A 24214-nucleotide genomic window follows, 5' to 3' on the forward strand; every position below is an offset into this window, starting at 1 on the left:
CTTTCCGAGCAGGTCTGACAAGGCTGGGTAGCTTTTCAGAAAGCGCTGAACCACCAAATTAAAGATGTGGGCCAGGCATGGCACGTGCGTAAGGCTGCTGAGCTGCAGAGCCGCCACCAGGTTACGGTCGTTGTCACACACGACCATGCCCGGTTGGAGGCTCAGCGGCGCAAGCCAGCGGTCGGTCTGCTCTGTCAGACCCTGCAGCAGTTCGTGGGCCATGTGCCTCTTCTCTCCTAAGCTGAGTAGTTTCAGCACGGCCTGCTGACGCTTGCCCACCGCTGTGCTGCCCTGCCGCGCGACACCGACTGCTGGCGACGTGCTGCTGCTGACACATCTTGATTGCGAGACAGAGGTTGCGTAGGAGGAGGAGGAGGAGGGTGGTTTAGTGGAGGAAGCAGACACCGCCGCAGATACCACCACGGAGCTGGGGCCCGCAATTCTGGGGGTGGGTAGGACGTGAGCGGTCCCAGGCTCTGACTCTGTCCCAGCCTCCACTAAATTCACCCAATGTGCCGTCAGGGAGATATAGTGGCCCTGCCCGCCTGTGCTTGTCCACGTGTCCGTTGTTAAGTGGACCATGGCAGTAACCGTGTTGGTGAGGGCGCGTACAATGTTGCGGGAGACGTGGTCGTGCAGGGCTGGGACGGCACATCGGGAAAAGTAGTGGCGACTGGGAACTGAGTAGCGCGGGGCCACGGCCACCATCATACCTTTGAAAGCCTCCGTTTCCACAACCCTATATGGCAGCATCTCCAGGCTGATCAATTTGGCTATGTGCACGTTTAACGCTTGAGCGTGCGGGTGCGTGGCGGCATACTTGCGCTTGCGCTCCAACACTTGCGTTAGCGACGGCTGGACGGTGCGCTGAGAGACATTGGTGGATGGGGCCGAGGTCAGCGGAGTTGAGGGTGTGGGTGCAGGCCAGGAGACGGTAGTGCCTGTGTCCTGAGAGGGGGGTTGGATCTCAGTGGCAGGTTGGGGCACAGGGGGAGAGGCAGCGGTGCAAACCGGAGGCGGTGAACGGCCTTCGTCCCACCTTGTGGGGTGCTTGGCCATCATATGTCTGCGCATGCTGGTGGTGGTGAGGCTGGTGGTGGTGGCTCCCCGGCTGATCTTGGCGCGACAAAGGTTGCACACCACTGTTCGTCGGTCGTCTGCACTCTCAGTGAAAAACTGCCAGACCTTTGAGCACCTCGGCCTCTGCAGGGTGGCATGGCGCGAGGGGGTGCTTTGGGAAACAGTTGGTGGATTATTCGGTCTGGCCCTGCCTCTACCCCTGGCCACCGCACTGCCTCTTCCAACCTGCCCTGCTGCTGCACTTGCCTCCCCATCTGAAGACCTGTCCTCAGTAGGCGTAGCAAACCAGGTGGGGTCAGTCACCTCATCGTCCTGCTGCTCTTCCTCCGGATCCTCTGTGCGCTCCTCCCTCGGACTTACTCCAATTACTACTACCTGAGTGATAGACAACTGTGTCTCATCGTCATCGTCCTCCTCACCCACTGAAAGCTCTTGAGACAGTTGCCGGAAGTCCCCAGCCTCATCCCCCGGACCCCGGGAATTTTTCAAAGGTTGGGCATCGGTCACGACAAACTCCTCCAGTGGGAGAGGAACGATTGCTGGCCATTCTGGGCAGGGGCCCGGGAACAGTTCCTGGGAGTCTGCCTGCTCCTCAGAATGTGTCATTGTAATGGAGTGAGGAGGCTGGGAGGAAGGAGGAGCAGCAGCCAGAGGATTCAGAGTTGTAGCAGTGGACGGCGCAGAATTCTGGGTGGTCGATAGATTGCTGGGTGCACTTTCTGCCATCCACGACAGGACCTGCTCACACTGCTTATTTTCTAATAAAGGTCTACCGCGTGGACCCATTAATTGTGAGATGAATGTGGGGACGCCAGAAACGTGCCTCTCTCCTAATCCCGCAGCAGTCGGCTGCGATACACCTGGATCAGGAGCTCGGCCTGTGCCCACACCCTGACTTGGGCCTCCGCGTCCTCGCCCGCGTCCACGTCCTCTAGGCCTACCCCTACCCCTCAGCATGGTGTATTACCAGTAGTGCAGAAACAGAACGCTGTAATTAAATGTGCCGCTTATTGGCCTGTGGTTGGAGGCTGACTTCGCTTACGGAACGCACAGCAGAGGCAGGAAAGAATTTTGCGCAAGTCTGCTGTAACACTTAGCTGGCTGCGTATGAATTAGGACAACTACCCCCAGCAGAGACGCAGTACAGTCAGGACGGTCACAGGCAGCCCAAATAGATTTTTTTTCCCAAATTCTTTTGGAAAAGCCCACTGCGTATATAGGCTGGATATGTCTTTCACTGTCCCTGCCTCACCACCACTACTGGCCGTGGACTATGTAAAATTACTGCAGACTGTTTCACTCTGGACCGGATGACAGCGGTGATGTAAGAGGCAACGCAGAGGCAGGAAAGAATTTTGCGCAAGCCTGCTGTAACACTTAGCTGGCTGCGTATGAATTAGGACAACTACCCCCAGCAGAGACACAGTACAGTCAGGACGGTCACAGGCAGCCCAAATAGATTTTTTTTCCCAAATTTTTTTGGAAAAGCCCACTGCGTACATAGACTGGATATGTCTTTCACTGTCCCTGCCTCACCACCACTACTGGCCGTGGACTATGTAAAATTACTGCAGGACGCAATGCTCTGGACGCAATGCTCTGCACGGCCGATATACAAAAAAAAAAATAAAAATGTGCAACACTGCAAAAAGCAGCCTCAACAGTACTGCACACGGTCAGATGTGGCCCTAAGAAGGACCGTTGGGGTTCTTGAAGCCTAAAATCACTCCTAACGCTCTCCCTATAGCAGCTCCGGCATCAGCAGCACTTTCCCTGATCTCTGTCAGAATGCATCTGTGGCGAGCCGCGGAAGGGGCCGATTTATATACTCGGGTGACACCTGATCTCGCCAGCCACTCACTGCAGGGGGTTGGTATAGGGCTTGAATGTTGCAGGGGGAAGTTGTAATGCCTTCCCTGTCTTTCTATTGGCCAGAAAAGTGCGCTAACGTCCCAGAGATGAAAGTGAAAGTAACTCGAACATCGCGTGGTGCTCGCCTCTAGTAACGAGCTTCTCGAACACGCTAATACTCGAACGAGTATCAAGCTCGGACGAGTACGTTCGCTCATCTCTAGTCTTGAACCTAGTAGATATCTCTTCCTACAGAAATTCTGAGCTACTAACTTGCAAAGCCTGATTCAGGATTCAAATAGGCCTGACTGACTAAATTAATACCAAAGATGCACTCGGTTGAACTGTGATTTACCATAACCGTTCAGTCGCATGAAGTCTGTGCAGAAGGGGCAAAATTGGTTCAGTAACATGCATACTGAGTTATTGACCAATAACAAATACCAGCGCCTCTATGCCTGACAGCCTTGCCCAAGTATCTTCTGGCCACCGAGTATTTTAGCACTCAGACATCATATCAGCGAAACTGGGTCTTATTGGACTTTGGAGGGATAGTATCCACCATTCCCTTTTTCTTATATAGGTCAAGGGTTCCTGATGAACTAACAACCTTGTAAAGAAACGCGTCAAACCAAAGACCAAAAAAAATTAGTACATGATAAAAGAACCATAGACCAAATAACTGGTACATCACAAGTGAAGTAACCTAACCTACACATTCATTATAATGGGAAATAAGTGATGGCACATTTATTGCAATGTGCTAAATCACTTTATGAAGGAAACTATATGAACTTCCCATAAACAGCCCTAGGTGTTCAGACTTCCTCTATCATTTGTATGGTAGATCGGACAGTCGGATGTCCAGACTCTGACCCCAAGCAGGAAACTTATATGTAGGTGTGTTCAATGCTGTTTTTGTCTCAGTTTAGTATATAAATGTCCGTCAGGTTCGCCTGCTTCGACCTAACCCTGTGCCCTGCTTTTAAAGAATTATAATACAATTTATTATTTTTACTATATAGTAACTAATGCCCATTAGCATTTTATCAGCTTCATGTGCATGTAAATGAGCCTCCAGCAGCTGTTTGCAAATTCCAGCATCTGGTCTGGAATTTGAACTCAGCTGCATTGTCTTTGCAAAGGTTGCCACGGGCTGTCAGCTGAATACAATGCAATCAACTGCTCTCCTGGAGAACACAGCATGCAGTCCCTGCTATCTCTCTCTGCTATCTGCCCACCTAAAAATCATCATTAAGCCGAAGAGTGAAAGATGGGAGCATTTACACACAACAATTATCGCTCAAGAGCCATCGTTTGAGCAAATTTTAAGCAATAACACTGTGCAACAAACTTTTTAAACATGTTTATAACGGTACCAACGGAAACTACAAGACGTCCCACAAAAAAATTAGCCCTTGCACAACTATGTTGATGGAAAAATTAAAAAGCTATTGAGCGCAGAAAATGGCGGCAGAAAATAATTTTAAAGAATTAAATATCTTTGAAAAAAATACAAGCAGTACAGAAAAAAAAACTATAAATTTAGTATCATAGTAATTATACTGACCCATAAAATAAAGTTATCAGATCATTTTTGTTGCAGTTTGTGTGCCGTAAAAACAAGACGCAATGAAAGATGGTGGAATTTCATTTTTTCCATTCCTCTTCACTTAGAACCTCTTAAAAGTTTTTTAGTACATTATATGGCACATTAAATAGTACCATTGAAAAATACAACTTGTCTCACAAAAAACATGCTCTTAGATCGTGAGGGCGATGGGTAAATAAAGATATCACGATTTTTTTAAAGTGGGGAGGAAAAAACAAAATGGAAAAACTGGAAAAAGCTTGGTCACTAATTGGTTAAGATGATAACAGTTTGAACATGCCATAATATTACTATTCGACTGTTTTTGTGGGAAATGACTCTTGGATCTGACTTCCTCCTGTAAGGAACATTACTTTCTCTCTGTAAGAACCAGCAAACGTCGCCCATCATATTCGGATCGTACTTCCCTTTGTAACGATCTTTAATGACTGAGATGTCTTGTGTGTGTAATACACAGTGAAAAGAACCCATTGATTTAAATGGCTTCGTTCACATGGGCGTATTTTTTCACATGATGTACAACTGCGTGAAGAAATATGCAGCATGACCTTCTGGGGCGTATTACACACTGCAATAAGACATATTAGTGAATGGGCGGGATTTACATTATTCCCCAAAACTGGAAAAGCTTACGTGGCAGAAAAAAACGGATATCATATTTGAATCCAGCGCAGTAAACTTACTATAAGCCAACTATCTGCTTATCTGTTACAAAAATTGTGTGTCACAGTGTAATCATTGCTTGTAATTGGGGCTTTAGAGCCAATGAAACATGGCACCCAGAAGTCTGAATATGTATATTCTTTTTAGTTATTTGTTGAATGTTGGGGCTCCAAGAACCCACCAATGCTATCTCTGGACAAGTGTCTATGCTATGTAAGAAATCAGCAAATTTGCACTAAGATGCACATTCCCATTATAAATATTTCTTTTTAATTAAAAAAATGGTAATTGGAAGGAATGGAAAATGCCATTGTATGTCACAGATCAGGGCTTAGAGCTTCAAATTACGCCCGTGTTTAAAACTCCCATCCTCCTTGTCGCTCAAACTCGATTTTATTTCTTTTTAGTTGGAAAAGAGAGCCCACGTATCTCAGTGTCTGCATGTAAAAATAGAAATACATCTAGAAATGAAGAAACAGACTCATTATCTAGCTTTGTGCTCTGTTTATGGTTTTTCTTCATTGAGAATGTGCATTTTTACTTCCTCTATTGTCAGGTTCCTATAAAGGTAAATAAAGTGTATTCATGGAAACCCATTCCATTTCACACAAGTATCACACAGTTACAAATCTTCAGACTTCTTACGGGAATTATATTTAATTGATTTAAAAAGGTTAAAAAGAACTCGCTAAGATGAAAAAAAAAACAGGAATGATGCATTGGGGAGAAATGATGTAGTAAATGCGGCTGATCGCCTGTTAGTAATTCATGGAAATGACTGCTTCAACGCACTAAAACCCCACAATTGACATGGTCTTTATCTTGTGGAAAAGAACTATTACGTTTGTAATTGAAAAAGTCAGAGTGTGATACTGAAAGAAAATGTATCTGCCATCTGCTTAGAAAACATCTCCCGGCCCGCCACGTGTCCCTGACAGTACACAATCCCTCGCAGACCTTCAATTTAGATAGCAGATAATCCATTCCTGTAGGCTCCTGGTGGCTTAGGGATTCTGTTATTACAGTAAGCCACCATGTTATTACTGTTGGCATGTCACCTGTGCCACCATTAGAGCAACCTTATGTGAAACCATGGTGTGAGTTTGTTCACAAAGTTTTCAGCAAGGAGCCAAAAGTCACCTGATACCTGCATACCAACGTCCTTCTTCGATAGATATGGCACAAATGCTTGATAAGGGTCCACCTCTTGATTGGGAGAATATAGTTCAGAGTCCCATATGCTTCATTGAGTTCAATGGAGAGGAGGCAATGCTTGAATGCAAACTCTCTCCATTGCAGTCTATGAGTGTTAGGGAAAGAACTGTGAAAGCACTGAACTCACCAGAGCATGAGGGGCTGGAAATCAGCAGTCAAACGACCATTATTCTCCAGATTGGAGCTCAGGGGCCCTCACCTATCAGGTATTTATGGCATTATCTGTAAATGTTTAAAGGGGTTCTGCAGGACTTGTACTATTGAAATCTTTTCTTCAGTATAGATTATCAAGAGTTAATTGGCAAAGGTCCACACTCAGGATCCCCACAAATCACCTGATCTGTGCACCCACTCTCGGTGTGCACAGTACTAGAAGCTAATAGTCCCTGTTGAAGTGGCCCAGTTTGGTATTGCAGGCACAGCTCTCATTGAATTCAATAGGAGCTGTGCCTGGAGTACCAAAGTGGGTGTCTGCAGTGATGATGGTGCTATCTGCTTCCAGGACTGTACACATTGACAGCGGTCCCAGGGCAATGATCCTAAGCAACAGAGCCCAGTGATCAACTATTGATGACCTATCTTGAAGATAACAAAGGAAAAAAAATAGATCCTTAAAAACACTTTTATTACAAAAAAACCCATAAAACTTCAAATGAATTAACCGTGTAATACCATGTCAACAGAGAAGAAGAGTTTTTAAGGAGCTGACTATTCAAGCCGTTTGACTCATGTTCAGCCTGAGCACCTGAAAACCTTCGAGCCAAACTGGGGTAAATATTACCTGCTAACCATATGAAGATAACATTATATTATGTGTTTTGGCACCTATATCCTGAAGATAGGTCATCTATAGTAATAGTCCTGGAGAACCGCTGTAATATGAGAATATAGTCTTTTCCAGCAGCAGATAGTAAATATCAATATACAGTGATGCCTTGGCTTACGAGTTTAATCCGTTCTGTGACGGAGCTCTTAAGCCAAAGCACTCGTATCTCAAATCAATGTAACCCATTGAAATGAATTGGAATGTCATTAATGTGTGCCGGACTTCCCCAAAAATAAGCCCTAATAACACTACAGTACAGTACATGTAAAAAAACAAACATCAATACTCACGTAACGCCGGCGTTCCGGTCCTCATGATGGTCTCCATCTCTGCTGCATGCTGCTGCGTCCTCCTCCTCGCCAACAAAGCATTTCTTCCTGGAAGCGGGGCTTGAATACCCCACCTCCAGCAAGCTAATGCTCTGATTGGTTAATTCAGTGCCACGTCAGCCAATGATGTCATTGAATGGCTGTGATGCAAAGTAATGGTGGCAGCATCAATAGGTGCAACAAATCCAAGAAAATGTTATTCTCCCATATCAAAAACGATAATACAGCGCCGTTTCGACCAGTGACTTGGTCTTTATGAAGCTTGCTTGGATTTTTTGCACCTATTGATGCTGCCACCATTACTTTGCATTGTTGGATGTCCCGGTGGCTGTTACATTAGATCTGTGTCCTACCCTTAGGGTTCCTGCACACTTGCGTTTTTCTTGCGTGTTTTTTTACACAATATTGCTGCATTTTTTTTCACGCGATTGTCAATGAGACTTTCTAATGTTAAAAACACATGGCAAGTTGGTGCTTTGCAACTCCTTTGGAGGAGGACACGACAGTCTGCAGCTCCCGAGCCTCATCTTGCGAGCTTCTTGACTTGCGAGCAGGCTCGTAACCTGAGCTTTTGCTCTTAAATGAGAGCAAAAATTCAGGAGAGAGCCTACTCGTAAGTCAAGAAGCTCGCAAGCTGAGGTACTCACAAGCCGAGGTACCACTGTATACCAAGTTACAGTTTGGTGTAGTGCAATTGCAGTAATGGTGACATGTACTACATGACCACTATATATATAGTTTCCTCTGCATGTACATATATGCAAAAGTGATTACTATATTGCTCTGCAAGAGCACATTTGCATAAATGCACAAACTGAGGAATGGATGCAGTGAATAACAGTGTTAGGGCTCCTTCACAAGGGAATATGTGTTTTTGCCCGTGCCTCAACACAACATATTTGCTCTATGACAGCGGCTTCACATGAGCATAAGTGCAATTACGCATGCCTCAGTTCAATGAGGTAGATATGCGCACATATCGGTGCATAGTGCTGTACTATTTGTGCACGCAGGGCATGTTCACATGCAAGCGCGACACACTCCCACTCTGATTTAAAAGGCTATTTACCCTAATGAGCCCCAGATTTGTTGTTTTTTACGGAATTGCACAGCGTATTGCATATTTCCGCACATATCTGCGCACCTGCTACAGACTTCTATGGTGGCCTTTGCTGCGCAATATGCAGAAAGATAGATCAGGAGGACCTATTTTTTGAGCACACACGAAAGATGAGAATGAACCTATTGACATCAAAGGGTTCTATTCTCTGGGCAATGGGCATGTACATTTCTCACTCACAAATATGCACACAAATACGACTAACACACCTTGATTTAAATGGCTATTTAGCCTAATGACTTGCAGATGCATTTTTTTGCGCAGCGCATTGCACATTTGCACACCTTTGCACACCTCCCATAGAATTCTATGGGGGCTTTGGAGCGCAAATGCGCAGAAAATACAGTAGGTCCTATTTTTTTGCACACAGGAGAATGTGCACAAACCATTGATATTCATGAGGGGTTCTATTCTCTACGTATTGCGAATGCAAAATACATGTGCAAATATGCGCTTGTGAAGGAGCTCTTAATCAGCCACATAGTCCTAATGTTCCTTGACAATGGCAATGCTGATGGATGACATTTTTGTTCCAACATTTTGATTTGTATGGTCGTCCTTGTGCAAATTAAGAAGAATCATATCAGAAAGCAGAGTCCTGCTGCGTTCCTCTGCAGATTGGTACATGAGCTCCAATATGGGAAATCATTTGTGTGCTATTAGTAATGTACTAATTTGGAGGGGTTTCAAGTTATATTCTGAACAAAGAATGTGTACTATAGGTCAGACAGGATAATAACTGGTTTCCTCTGTATGAAAGAGACAAGCTGAAAGCCTTTAACATGCAGCACCTAATGGTTTAGGTCATGAATAGCAGGACTGCAAACACTACATAGGGTTTCTAAAAAGATGTGTCAAGGCTGTTTGCTGCTCTGTATTTTAGGAAATAATCTGTGCACAATAAAAAATGCAATGAACACTTTCTTGAAAGGTAATGTGGAAATCCAATTTCTATCATTAAGTGTCAGACAAGACATATACTTTCCAACACATACCAGATTTATCACATTGGGAGTACATAAATTTAGTTCTGACAGCATCTTTGCAGTTCACAAGCATTTTATAGAAGTGAGGAGAATCAGACTTGAATCTATAATACACTATTAATCTTCTTATCAAGTGAATACTCCATGCCGTGACAGCAGCAGCACCTACGTTTTCTTATAGCAACTTGCTGGTCGCCATCAGACTAATTTATAGGTTATTTACTAGTGTTACGTGCAGTGTCTGTTTCAGATTTTTCCATTTCATTTCGCTGAGGAGTAGACACTACATTTCAGCCTTGTTCACACATAGGGAATAGCTTTAAACTAGAACAATATGGGAAGGGAAGTAAAACAACAGGAAAAATATACAACTAATGAACACAACTGAGAATCTTGCTATTAGAAGTGGAAAGAAAGACAAAAAATTCTGAAGGAAAATAGAGGAGCAAAAGACACCGATCACAAATTAAAATGTTTCTACACAAATGCACAGAGTATGGGAAACAAACAAAGGAAGAGAAATATGTCATAGGTGTGAGGGAAACTATAAGATTTGGTAGCCACCATTTTATGTCATGTAACCTGATCTTATTACAGCTTTTCTCATCCTCGAGGTTATTTTACAGACGTCTCATTAGATATTGTTTAATCAGCCTGAGAGAAGTCCTGCCTCTACCTAAGACGTCACTGCAGTTGAGTTTTTAATAACCAATGTATAATTATTGCAAGAGAGGCATGTTCTAGCCTCATTTTAAATGTTTGTGTATAATAAAATATCTCTGTTGTTTGGAATAAACTAGATAATGTCCAATCACACCCAATATGTGTGTGTGATTTGTAAGCTTCTTCGATGCTTGAGCACTAAAGGGGTTCTCCAGAGAGAATACTATTGATGACCTATTCTTAGGATAGCTGTCAGCTCTGCAAATACACAGAGGTCAGAGCAGAAGCAGCAGAAGTCTCTGTGTTGACCTCTTTGTAGTGGCTGGCACTTGTAATTGCAGGTACAGCTCGCGTTGATTTAAGTGAGAGCCATGCCTGCAGTTACAAGCGCTAACCATTGCACAAAGGCCGTCACAGAGACTTCCTCTGCTTTCGCTCTGATCTCTGTATACTTGTGCACCTGCAGCATGCACCCACTGAGCTGATCAGTTAGAGTCCTGAACGATGGACCCCAGCCGATAAACTATTGATAACCTATTCTGAGGAAAAGTCATCAATAGTATTCTCCTTGGAAAACCCCATTAACTGTTAATTTGGATACCTGAAAACATACCAATTAGCAAATAAATTCACTAACAACCTGGGGCTGGGGTGTCAATTCTTCCAAAGGCAGCTATCCTAGATGAAAGTGTTTCTGCATTCTGAAAAGGATGGATTAAGGAGCTCCATATAAGAGGTTAAAAAAACGTATTTTCTTACTAAATTTCATCTGTCCCTTCCTCAAATGCATTAACATTCTGTGATTGCTGCAAAGGAAGGTCTCTTTTGACGTAATACAACCTCCAGCTTTAAAGAATCCAACGGACAGTATATTTTCAGGTAAGATATCTGTATGTAAATGGTGAACTGGTGTCTGGAGTGTGTGTGTAGTTTGAAACTGTCACAAACAGAAATTTTTGATTGTTATTGTCCTAACCCTATAAATCTACATGATTTTTATACTGGACTGTGTTTGCCAAGAAAAGCTATGGAACTCGGTAACTACTAGGAGAGCGTATGTATGCTTGTGTTAAAATATATATTGTCCTGAGATAAGATTGATGCAAGAGAGAGTGGATGAATGCTGCAGTAGCAATTGAATGAATCTGAGAGAAAAAGGGGGGAAAAAAGTTTGCGGTGTGATCAAAATCATTCATCACGGTTTAATGAGTACTAAATCTATGTTATATGTTGTTTTACAAATAGTTAAAAAAAAAATTGTTTTCTTTGGGTTCTTTGTCCTTCAAAAAAGAGGGGAAGCATTATCTTCCATGTGTTGAGGGGGCAGCATTGTTTTTGCATAAAAGATAGTGACCAGGGAGATAGTGACGTTTCTCTGACTTCCCCCCTTTCCCCCTTTGAAATTCCTGAGGCTACACTATTCTATGTATGTGCCTTTGAATTCTAACTTGTTTGCATGAGACATCGTTCAAATTGTGTGTGTAGTTGGTGATCTCTAGGGGGGGCGATACGGTTATTTTTATTTGAAGAAAATTGGTGATCCACTACCTGCAAATAAAACAGGAAAACTGTGGACTAGACAATACAGTAGTGACTACGTTGTAAATTTACGGACAATTGTTTAGATTTAACCCCGTAGGTGAAGGTTAAGATAGTAATTGAATTTGGTAAATATAAATAAGAGTAGAACATGAAATATTTTCTTAATTATTCTGGGATTGTTTGCTATTGTCTTTGTCATATGGTTGATGTGAAAAGTTGTATCTGAATCAAAGAAACGGTTTACCCACTGTGCCTTTCCCATAAAGACTATGGGCCCACATGAAAGACGTTTACGCATTAGTTGCAGTAGAGTGTCGTTACAAGAGCTGCTCACCTGCTTACGGTAAGGCAAATGGACTGTTAAAGAGATAAATAGATCAGAGCAAAGGTCAAAATAGAGTTAAGGGCAGAGATAAATAGATCTAAGAGCAGGTCATGGAACACTCCATGAGTGTGAGTTATGGGAAGTAACAGGGAAATGGCGGGGGCAGGGTATTGCTTAGGAAACTGACAGATTGTTGAAGAGCACAAAGGCATAGAGGCTGTTAAAGGATGTCAATCAATGTTAAAAAGAGCTGGTATGAATCCAGAAGGTTGCTTGGATAGTTGTGCAAGTGTGAATCGGCAATGTGTTGGCTTCTGAGGACAGTCTCAGTTTCTACTTACAAAACCACGCATTTCAGTCTGTATAAGAAGGAATAACTGCCTGTGCAGTGAGGATTTGCAGTTTGAAAACACATTAAGTGAAATACAGTAAGTGGAAAGTAAATATTTGGATAGCAGATTGTAATGAGGAAAAAAATGAAGCGATTTAAAGGTGGTCTGTGGAATGTGAATTGAAAATGTATGATTTTTGCTGCGCAAAAGGATTAGATTATAATACTGGTCAATTCTGACAATTAATAATGTGAATCTGTTATTTTTGTGTGTGTCAGTGTGAAGGGCTCCTGTATATGTCATATATGAGATGTGGATTTCTGGACTGTTAGACTTGAAGTGGGAAAAAACTCTCAAACAGGTAGCCAAACCAAAAGGTGTGGAGCTAGATGATGTAAGGAAAGGGAGGTAAGGAGAGTATGTAATGGGTTTGCCCTCCTCAATACAGAGAAGTTTATCAAAAATATAAAAAAAGTTAATTAAAAAAAAGAAAGAAACAAATCACGACAGCGCTCCTCAAAGGTAACAATGCTCCACAAAGAGTTAATAATTTGGAGCTGTATATCTCATTCAGCAGCAGCAAAAAAATCAGAAAAGAAAGGGTTAAACTTACCCAGTGTATAGTGGAGTCCTCAGGTGAGGATCCCCTCTAAACACCTCCTATCCAAGTGAGCCTGATACTAAATCGCCCGGAGTTTCCTGTAATCCCACTGGGCTAGACAGTGGGAGAGCAAGCGGGTCCTCCGTCTCTCAGCCTAGAGAGCCGCTGGTATAAAGTGAATGTAAGAAAAAAGTGTGGATCCGCGCTCCTCAGAAATCGGCACTCTCCGATCAGTAATGTTCTCATAGATCAACTTTAATGTACAACGTGTTTCGTCCGCTAAGGGACTTTCTCAAGTACTTGAGAAAGTCCCTTAGCGGATGAAATGCGTTGTACATTAAAGTTGATCTATGAGAATGTTACTGACCGGAGAGTGCCGATTTCTGAGGCGCACGGATCCACACTTTTTTCTTACATTCACTTTAATTTAAAAAAAGAGCGTGATATGCATAACACAAGTATATGGAATACTCAAAATATTGATATCAGGGCTCAAACCCATGACCTCCTTTGCACCAGTCAGTAGCTCCCCTGATGAGCCATCCAACCTCCTGGACAGTTCCCTTGCTGGACCTTAGCCTGGCTCCCGTATCTCTGATCCAGTTCCTTGTCTTGGCTCCATCCTGCTCTTGATTAGGCTAACTATAAAAGCCTAACCCTACCTCAGATTCAGCACATGATTATTGTGCTCCAAGCCTTGATCAAGCTCTACTTCTGCCTGCTCCTCTGCTATTGAATTGATACCTCATGTTGTTGACCCTTGGCTTCCCTTCTGACTATGCTACCTGCCTCCCCCATCTATACTGCGAACTGAGACCTTCCATTGCTGACTCCTGGCTTTTTCCTGACTACTCTCCAGACCTGTGGCTATTACACCTGAGGCTCATGAGACTTCTACAATTGGGTTCTACTTATGTAAATATTATTGAGGTATGATGCTAAAGTGAGAGATAGTTATGCCCTTGACAAACCTGATGAGTGCAATGCAAACAGAATCAAACTAAGAACAAATTTTATCATAGGGTTTTGCATTTCCAATGTAGGCAGATTTATGGTGCCAGAGACCTGCCCAGTCAACCTATTAGGGCAGACATACTTCTAGTGATACAAGCAGAAATTGAATATACCACAAACAGTATTAGGCCTTTAATGAACCATCAAATAACCAACATTTGGGCAGTATGGATGCAGATTGTAAATTCTTCTATTTGCAACAAGTTTTTGCACAGGTTCCAGAGGTGTTGTGGGCCCTTTGCTGTCATGATTGCTTCTGCAGGCTAGAAATTCTGCATTGAGCACAAATAAAAAATCCTTCAGCTACCAAATTCACTAAGTATGAGACCACCATGATAGCACCCTCAAATCCCAATCACAATAGTTCTAAATACAGATTCATTCCTTCTGCTGAATCTGGAAAGGGAGGAGGGAAGGTAAGGGTGGCAGGGGCAGTTTTTAAACTCATGATTGTCTGGAATTAATGGAAGTGAAACCAGGGGGTTTGAAAATGTTATTTAAACTCCCATTCCTAATGCAAATGTTACTGCTACTCTCAGCTCTGCGTTGAATGAACAGTTAATTTTCTTGTTAAAAGCTTTTGTCTTCTTGGAAAAAGCTAATAAGTCCACACCCCCTACAAATATACCCCAGCTTACTCAGGTCCCATAGATGCTATGGGTAATTAGCAAGATAGAAATTGGGAAGCTTCCGGTTCCACCTGTCTTGGTCAAGATGAAAAAAGGGGGCTGTGCTTCCTCACACAACTCTGTACCCCCTAAGACCTGCGCAAGAGGCAGCCATTGAAGTAACAATTCATGGATTACTACAGGCTGGGGCCATAAAGGAAACTATATTGAATCCCTCTGCAGTATTTTTGCTTGTATTCAAAGGGGGTGGGGTTGGGGGGTGGACACAGTAGCTAGTAAGCAGCCTGAAAATACTCTGCATTTTAAATCACTAGAGCCCACAGAACAACAAGATGTCTGATGTAAAGATGATTGCATTTGAGTATGTTAAAGATGAACCAATTGCTAATGCAGATTTTGAGATTTTTTTTGTAGATTGTTCCAGATATCACGAAGATGGGCAAGCAGAACAGGTTATGCAGCGATAGCCAATATTGGTAATGGTAGGAAAAAACACTTTCTTACTGGGACTATGCTCAGGAGGCTGGAGATGATGGTGCTTGCTACAATGTGTAGACTGGTTTGGAGGTAAGATATAGTGTCTGCGCCAACTCGAGGTATGCTCTTGCAATTACATTTGATTTCACACCCTTGTGGCGCAGTGGAAATCTTCGGGTAAATCAATCCAGAATGCAGAAGCAGTGTCTTTGTTGTACAAGGTTTTAGCTCTTCCCAAACAGGTAGTTGTCATCAAGGTCCAGGCCCACACCAAGGAAATAACTCCTAAAGCACTACAAAACTAGACACAGCAGCCCGACTCTCCTTGACTGAGGTAATGGCCATTAACTTGGTTGCACCCAAAATTAGTGTGGATATCTCTTTTGCTTAAATTGCAGGAACAGGCCTCAAAGGGAGAAAAGGAAGAATGGCAAATAGAAAGAAACAAGCAGAACACTGACAAAGTTAAAGGAAGAATCATCTACTGTGCCTCTCCCACATGCTCTACTCCATGATGTCACACCTGAGCCAGGAGCTAACCCATCAATCTAAGGAGGTAATGTGTGGTATAGTTTCTTTTGCTTGACTTGCCCCATGGTTCAACACTGCTGCGACCCAGGTTGTACAGGGCTGCAAGTTATGCGCCCATCACAACCAGGCCAATTAGTCAAACTATCTCAACATGACTTGTAGTATAAATAAAAATGTCAACACTAAAAATTGGGCTAAGAGATTGTCAAATGAAATAATTATGTATGTATATTTATAAATATATATATTTGTATATATAGTGTACCAGAAGTCATAGAAAATGATAGAGGTACACATTTTTTTAGCACCCAACTCAGTCAGATTGGTGTCTAATTGTAAGACTGAGTTGAGCCCCTATGAATTTTTGTTTGGTAGGGCCCCTGTAACAGGCCTATACTTTCTCCAATCCCAGCATGAGGAGCTACATGAGTGCTTTATGTCAGGAGTTAACTGACATTCATAAATGTGTATATTCCTCAATTCCAGATCCAAACTCAAAAGAGGCGTGACATAGGTTTGCTTTCAGGTGACCGGGTTGTCCTAAAAAGGACATATCGGAAGAAAAGTTTGGAACCAAGATTTAATGGACCATACCGAATCCAGTTGACAACTGCCACTTCAGTGAAATTGGAAGGAAAAGACAACTGGATACATTCTAGCCGCTACAAGAGAGTCCTCGCTCCTGAACCAGGAAAAGACTCTCATCACTGTTGCTATGTGTTGCCATACACACACGGACTCAATAATGTGTTGAAAGATGATTGGGACAATAAGTTTTTAAAAATCATGAAGTACTTGTCGTAGCATTGGAGTATGCAGAAAAACTAAATAATTGTTGAATGTGTACTCATGCCCCTACAGTGTCCTCTAACCCTTTGTGGTTATAGTCTTTACTGTGAAGATGATCAGATCATCTATATATATAAAATTGAATGTATGCGTGTGTGTCTGTCTGTGTGTGTGTCTGTCTGTTTGTCCTTTATGCGCTACTACACCATTCATCCGATCGCCATGAAACTTTGGGAAGTTGTTGAGTACACTCCTGGGAAGATTATGGGCATAGTACATTTATGCTACGATAAATGGCGTGCGTGCGTGCGTCGTCGACAGTTACGACCCCCCCCCCCACGTAGATCGTTCGATTTCCATCATTGCCACTAATTCTCTCACTTCCCGATGTTGTAGAAACATGAAATTTGGCACGAGCATTGATTATGTCATAAATAGGAAAAGTTAATGGGTCCCTACTCGATTATTCAATTCTAAGCACCAAAGAATTAGCGTCCAAATTTTACGTACGGAATCTAATTTTCTCGCTTCCCAATGTCATAGAAACGTGAAATTTGGCACAAGCATTGATTATGTCATAAATAGGAAAAGGTAATGGGCCCCAACTCGATTATTCAATTCTAAGCGCCAAAGAATTAGCATCCAAATTTTACGTACGCAATCTAATTTTCTCGCTTCCCAATGTCATAGAAACTTGAAATTTGGCACGAGCATTGATTATGTCATAAATAGGAAAAGCTAATGGGTCCCAACTCGATTATTCAATTCTATGCGCCAAAGAATTAGCCTCCAAATTTTACGTACGGAATCTAATTCTCTCACTTCCTGACATATATAAATGAATGTATGTCTGTCTGTCTGTCCTTTATGCATTACTACACCATTCATCCAATTGCCATGAGACTTTGGGAAGTTGTTGAGTACACTCCTGGGAAGATTACCGGCATAGTACATCTATCCTACGATAGGTGGCGCGCGTGCGAGCATCGTCGACAGTTATGCCCCCCAGACAAAGATCGTTTGATTTCCATCTCAAGCACGAAAGCAAAAGGCATTACGAGCAAGCGTGTTCAACTACAGAATGATGCATCCGCCGAACGTTTCGCAAGACAATTGCTGGATATTGAGAATGCTGAGGTAAAATGAAAGCTGTGCTGTGATTGGTTGCTATTTCTTATACTGCTGAGGTAACATGAAAGCTGTGCTGTGATTGGTGGCTACTTCTTATACTACTGAGGTTGCATGAAAGCTGTGCTACGATTCGTTGTTATATATTATACCACTGAGGTAGCATGAAAGCTGCGCTGTGATTGGTTGCTATATATAATACCGCAGAGGTAACATGAAAGCTGCGCTGTGATTGGTTGCTATTTTTCTTACTGCTGAGGTAACATGAAAGCTGCGCTGTGATTGGTTGTTATATTTTATACTGCTAAGGTAACATGAAAGCTGCGCTGTGATTGGTTGTTATCTAGATATATAAAAACGAATGAATGTATGTCTGTCTGTCTTCGCAGCAACGCGCGACGGGTAAGCTAGTGATTTAATAAAATTCTTGGAACTCCTGTGTTGTTACAAAAACAACAAAGCACAACTGCCGCAAAAATGGTTGGAGCATGGCTCGGTGACCCCTGGTTCTTAATTGCTCATAGAGTGGGGATCATCATGCCATCTAATTTATCCAGGAAAATGCCACTATAGACTGTTAGCCCTCCTGGACAAAATGTGCATGTGGGGAAGTCACAAATAATTTTGTGACTCTGTTTTGGAATCAGCCTCTTTATGGGGTATGCAATAGGTTACCTAATAAATTTGTACAATGTGTAGGACAACATAAATGGTAAGGCAGTAGAAAAGTGGGCCAGAATGCAGGATGTCCTGCTCTGTGGATGACAAGTTGTCTGGAGTCCTAAATCACATGGTACTAGTCATGCCACTTTTAGGTTACTGCATGATGGTCTGTTATAAACAGTATGCCCTGAACACTCTTCAAGAAAGCTGCGGATAATTTGCCATGACCAAATTGTAAGTCTCAGCCAGTGTCTATGGGCATGGCTAACGGAATGGTTTATTTTTTCATTCATACCACAAATAAAGGATTAGTTAGTAAAAACTACATACTGTCTAGATCAAATTTTCACAGGCTGACTGATCAAACTAATGCAATTCAAGTTTAATTGATTGCTGGTACTAACAAACACACAATAGTCCTAGCTTACCTTACAGCTGCTCAAGAGTGGCATATGCCAGTATGTTTTGTACATTGTCACACTTATGTATTTTCATGCATCAAAAACCACACTATAATTTGGGGTAAAAAGGAAATCCTGTCAGCTAGATGATAGAGAGACATCCCACACTGTTACGAAATAGTGAAGTAATCGCTCTGGGAGCATGAATGGTGGGGGGTTGTGGGTGGGGGGTTTGGGGACTAGCAATAACAAATGGCAGGGTAACAAATGGTATAGCATGTGATAACGTAAGAGCCATTAGCGCTACCTCACAGGCTCTTGACTTATTGCTGTTGGATGTACAAGGTACTCAGAAAGCTGCTCTACAGGACAGAGCTACAATTGATCGTATTCAATCTTGGATGTGAGAAATTTGAAGGTATGTGTTGTTTCAACTTACCTGATAATTCAGAATCTATTCATAGAAATATTTAATACGATAGTACAAACACTTGGACAAAACAAGGACCAGGGATGGTTTGGTTGGCTTCCTGGTTCCTGGTTCAGTGCATTTAGGCTTTGTCTACTTTTCATTATACTTTGTGGTGCAGTGGTAAGTTGTATACTCTTTTGCTGTTGCATTCAGTGCATACCTAATCTGGTGGGTTTTATATGATAATTGGTTTATAGGTCCATGAATACACAAATTTGCAACTCATGTAATTAAAGGAAATCTAACCCAGACATTACTAAATGGTTGCGTCATGTTTCCTCATGCTATATCTATCCCAGTACACAGAATACATGAGTCTCCTACTCTCAGAACCAGGGTTAGACTAGAGCCCTTAGAGATGGGCTGGGGCTACTCTACGCAGGTGTAACCAGAGGACTATGGATTGTTCTTAGGAATGTCCATCTTCCTAGACATTAGATAGGGCAGCACATTCCTTAGTGGTTAGCTCAAGTTTCTGGGATGAGACTGGAAATCATGCTAACTGTGAGGGCTATGTAACATGAGTAAACAGTTGCAAAAGGGGGATTTGTGAGAGAAACTATAATATTTGATATTCTCTATTTTATGTCATGTAACCTGCTCTTATTATAATTTTGCACTGTCTGTCTTTAGCTCATATTGTTGTTATATTATAAGAATTCAAGGTCATCTTCAAGGCCATTTTACAAAAGTCTCATGAGAAAATTTAATCTGCCTGAGAGAAGTCTTGTCTCTAAGACATCACTGCACTTGCTGAGTTTTTAATAATCAATGATTAATAAATAAATTATAATAAATTATAAATATTACAAGTAAGACATGTTCTAGACTTGTGTCAAATGTCTTTGTATAAAATATCTGTAGTTTGGAATAAATCAGATGACTTCCAATCACATTCAATGTGTGTATGGTTTGTAAGCTTCCTAAATTAACTGTTAATTTGGATACCTGAAAACATACCAATTAGCAAATAATTTCGCTAACATAGGCATCACAAAAACTTGGTGGGATGAAACACATAATAAGAAGACAAGGCTTCTAAGATACAGCCTATTTATAAGAAACAGACCCGATGAAAGGGAGGAAGCATTGCATTGTATGTTAGGAAAGCACACATCTCCACAGAGATTGAAGCTTCAGAGCATGGTAGTTCCGTAGAAACTGTTTGGGTAAAAATACAAGGAGAGAACAACAGAAAGGACACAATTGTAGGCCTTTACTACAGGCTGCCTGGACAAGCAGAAGATATGGATGAACTCTTTACATTACATAGCTAAAATCTCAAAAAAGCATAACATAGTGATCATGGGAGATTTTAGCTATCCAGACATTTGCTGGGAATCTCTCTCAGGCAAAAGTAATGATCCAACAAATTCTTATCAACTCTTGCTGACAACTTTATCTTCCATAATGTAGAAGAAAAAACAAAGGAATCCCAACCTAATTCTTACCAACAGGGAGGAAATGATTCAGGGAGCAAGGGTGGCTAGGACCTTAGGAGGCAGCGATCATGCTACCCTTGAATTTTGGATAATAAATTCATATGATGACTCAGACTTCAAGGCTGGATTTTGAAAAGGCGCTTGTTGGAGAGGGGGCTGTCCTTCGTCCCCACGACCCGCTTTGATCCGTTCGTGTGGACGAAGGACATCTCCCTCTTCACTCGCAAATTAAGATGGAAAAAGTTTTTTGCCATCAAAAACAGAGAACATCTTAAAAAATTGGGCCTGGATCTATCGGATCTTCAGGGTCTTCAGATGTTACAAGACCTTGAGGACGAAAACTCTAGAACTTTGGGTTCTGGTCCTTTTACGGACCTTAAACCATCTAGCAAAAGTAATCCTCCGTCTCTTCATAGTCCCGAAATCGATATATTCGAGAAATTGGTGAAAAATGATCTGAAAACTCTAACTACCAATCATAAACCAAACTCTAATCTGACTCAAGGAGAAATCAAGGCGTTAAAAACTCTGGAAAAAAACCCTAAGATCATTATAAAGCAAGCGGATAAAGGGGGTAATGTGGTAGTACTTAATAGATCACAATACGTGGACATGTGTCGCCGACTTTTGAATGACTCTGCTACATATAGCACCCTTTCGAGTGATCCTACTAATCTGTTCCTGATGCAGCTACGTAACTTGTTGCAACAAAAACTGACCAGTGGCAATATTGACGTTAACGAATATCGCTTTATGTACTCTTCGTCTCCTACTATTGCTACATTTTACGCATTACCGAAGGTACATAAAGGTACGAATCCCATCAAGGGACGTCCCATTGTCTCTGGGGTAAATAATCTTACCCAGAACATCAGTTTATATGTTGATAAGATCTTACGTCCTTATGTCTTATCGCTAAGGTCATATGTCAGAGATACAATGGACATTTTGAGGATCCTCGAGGGCATCACTATTGAATCAGACGTCATATTAGCATCATTGGATATTGAAGCACTATACAGCTCTATCCCTCACGAAGGTGGCCTGACGGCAGTATCTTTTTTTCTCCAGCAAAGAGGTGTACATTTTGAGAGTCACAATCAGTGTGTCATTGACCTACTAGAGTTTATTCTTAAACACAACTATTTTGTGTTTGACTCCGAGTACTTCCACCAGCTCAGGGGTACAGCGATGGGGACGCCATGTGCCCCATCCTATGCTAATCTGTACCTGGGCTGGTGGGAGGAAAAGGTCATCTACAATAACTCACAATGGTCAGACAACATCGTACTCTGGTTACGATACATAGATGATATCTTCATTCTATGGAAAGGTACATCCACCTCCTTCGATTCTTTTGTCGACGTATTAAACACCAACACCCTCAACCTACGCGTAACCAGTGAGACTAACTCTTACTACATTACCCTTCTTGGACATTCAGATCTCCAAAAATGAGGATGGTACCATCTCATCTACCTTGTATAGGAAAAAGACTGCTACCAATAGTCTATTGGGGTGGCAGAGTCACCATCCCCTCCCTTTAAAACGTGGTATTCCGAAGGGACAATTCCTTCGTTTACGACGGAATTGTTCCGATGAAACTGCATTCCATCAAGAGAGCCAAAAACTGATGCAACGCTTTAGTTTAAGAGGGTACCCCGAAGAAACAATTTTGCAGGCTTACCACTATGCGTCTCAACAACAGCGTACCAAACTACTAACACCACGAATACGCTCTACCGATCACTCTTCTAGAGTGATAGGTACCTATGACACCGCTTGCTTCCAGATACGCGAGATATTATCTCACTATTGGGACATTCTGAAGAATGACCATGACATCAGAGACTACATTTCCCCTAAACCGTGTATAACATACAGACGTGGTCATAATTTAAAAGACCACCTCGTCAAAAGCCATTTATCACCTGATGCTTCCAAAGTGACCTGGTTAGGGTCAAATCGACCACGAGGAACTTTTCCGTGTCACTCCTGTGCTGCCTGTCCATTTATCCACAAGTCAAGTTCCTTTACCTGTGCTGTCTCTAATCGCACGTACAACTGCCATGACTTTATCAATTGCAAGACCAGAAATATCATATACATGGCTACGTGTCCGTGCCCGAAAAACTACATTGGAAAGACAATCCAGGAATTTCGCCGTAGGATTCTTGGTCATGTTGGTAACATCCAAAGACACGAATCCACACCTCTTGCGGATCATATTTGGCTGGCACACAATGGGGATGCACAGTCCGTAAAATTTCAAGGCATTGAGCTTTTGCGCACACACGGTAGACGAGGAAATGTAGATCAACGCCTTTTGCAGAAAGAAGCATCTTGGATCTTTCGTATGAATAGCCTCAGTCCTTCTGGCTTGAACGAAAGCCTATGCTTTAACTGCTTCTTATAATGAAAAATCATCTGATATACTCTCCTCGATGTTACTTATATATCTGAGATTCTGACAAACTGCCCCTGCCCTTCGCTCGGCTTCTTAATACCCTATTATGGGAATCATTCATTTTGTCTGATTATCTAATATCAATTTCATCATTATTAGTATGCCTTACTGGATTATGTATATCTAATTGCTAAAATATCAAGACCTATCGTAAACTACATATTGCTCTTTATGTTCTAAATCTGAGAATATACAATATTAATATCTTTATTAAACTATACAACTAAAGTGCAAAGTTTATTGCTGCTATTTATCCTCTTCTGTTTCTGTCATCTGCAATCACAGCTGCCAGAACTGCTCCTTTGCCCTTACTAGCAATGGGACTTTGTTCCCATTCATGTGATCTACCTAGCGGTCACATGACCGGCGGAGCTACTATGAAGACTATCCAACAATCAAGGCTTCAGACAAGTGATCAGACTTGTTTTTAGTCACTCTGAACTTGTCTGTCATTCATATATGTGAGTCAGCATCCTCCTATTTGCACTACGATCGAGTTACATAATATAATTATGATAGTCCGGCCCCTGTCCTTTCTGGACAACAGTGATTGGGACATATTACAATCCCCTCCCTTGGGGCGTTCCAGTAAGTTACTATATATGGGCACACTTCCAGTCAATCCAGCATTACTCCTGTGGCTCACCATCAGAGCCACAGGCTTTATCCTTTTATTTATTTGTTTTTCTATTATTGGGTGCTTTTAGGGATACTTTGGCGAATTAGATATCTGACATCTACTTGCAGGCTCTATTAGATAGCTCCTCTAATACCCTCACTGGGTTTTATGATAGAACTATTTGCTGTTCATGAGCTGCTGACTCTTGAAATTGGCTGCACCATCTGCAGCTAATACACCAAATAAGGGTCAAAAAATCTCTAGGGCTTATTAGCCTTTTTGGGGCTGTTGCATTTATCTCTGCAACAACTATTTGCTGTTCATGAGCTGCTGACTCTTGAAACTGGCTGCACCATCTGCAGCTATTACATCAAATAGGGGCTAAAAAATCTCTAGGGCTTATTAGCCTTTTTGGAGCTGTTGCATTTATCTCTGCA

The sequence above is a fragment of the Eleutherodactylus coqui genome, chromosome 1 (assembly GCF_035609145.1).
Source record: "Eleutherodactylus coqui strain aEleCoq1 chromosome 1, aEleCoq1.hap1, whole genome shotgun sequence".
In the NCBI taxonomy this organism is placed as follows: Eukaryota; Metazoa; Chordata; class Amphibia; order Anura; family Eleutherodactylidae; genus Eleutherodactylus; species Eleutherodactylus coqui.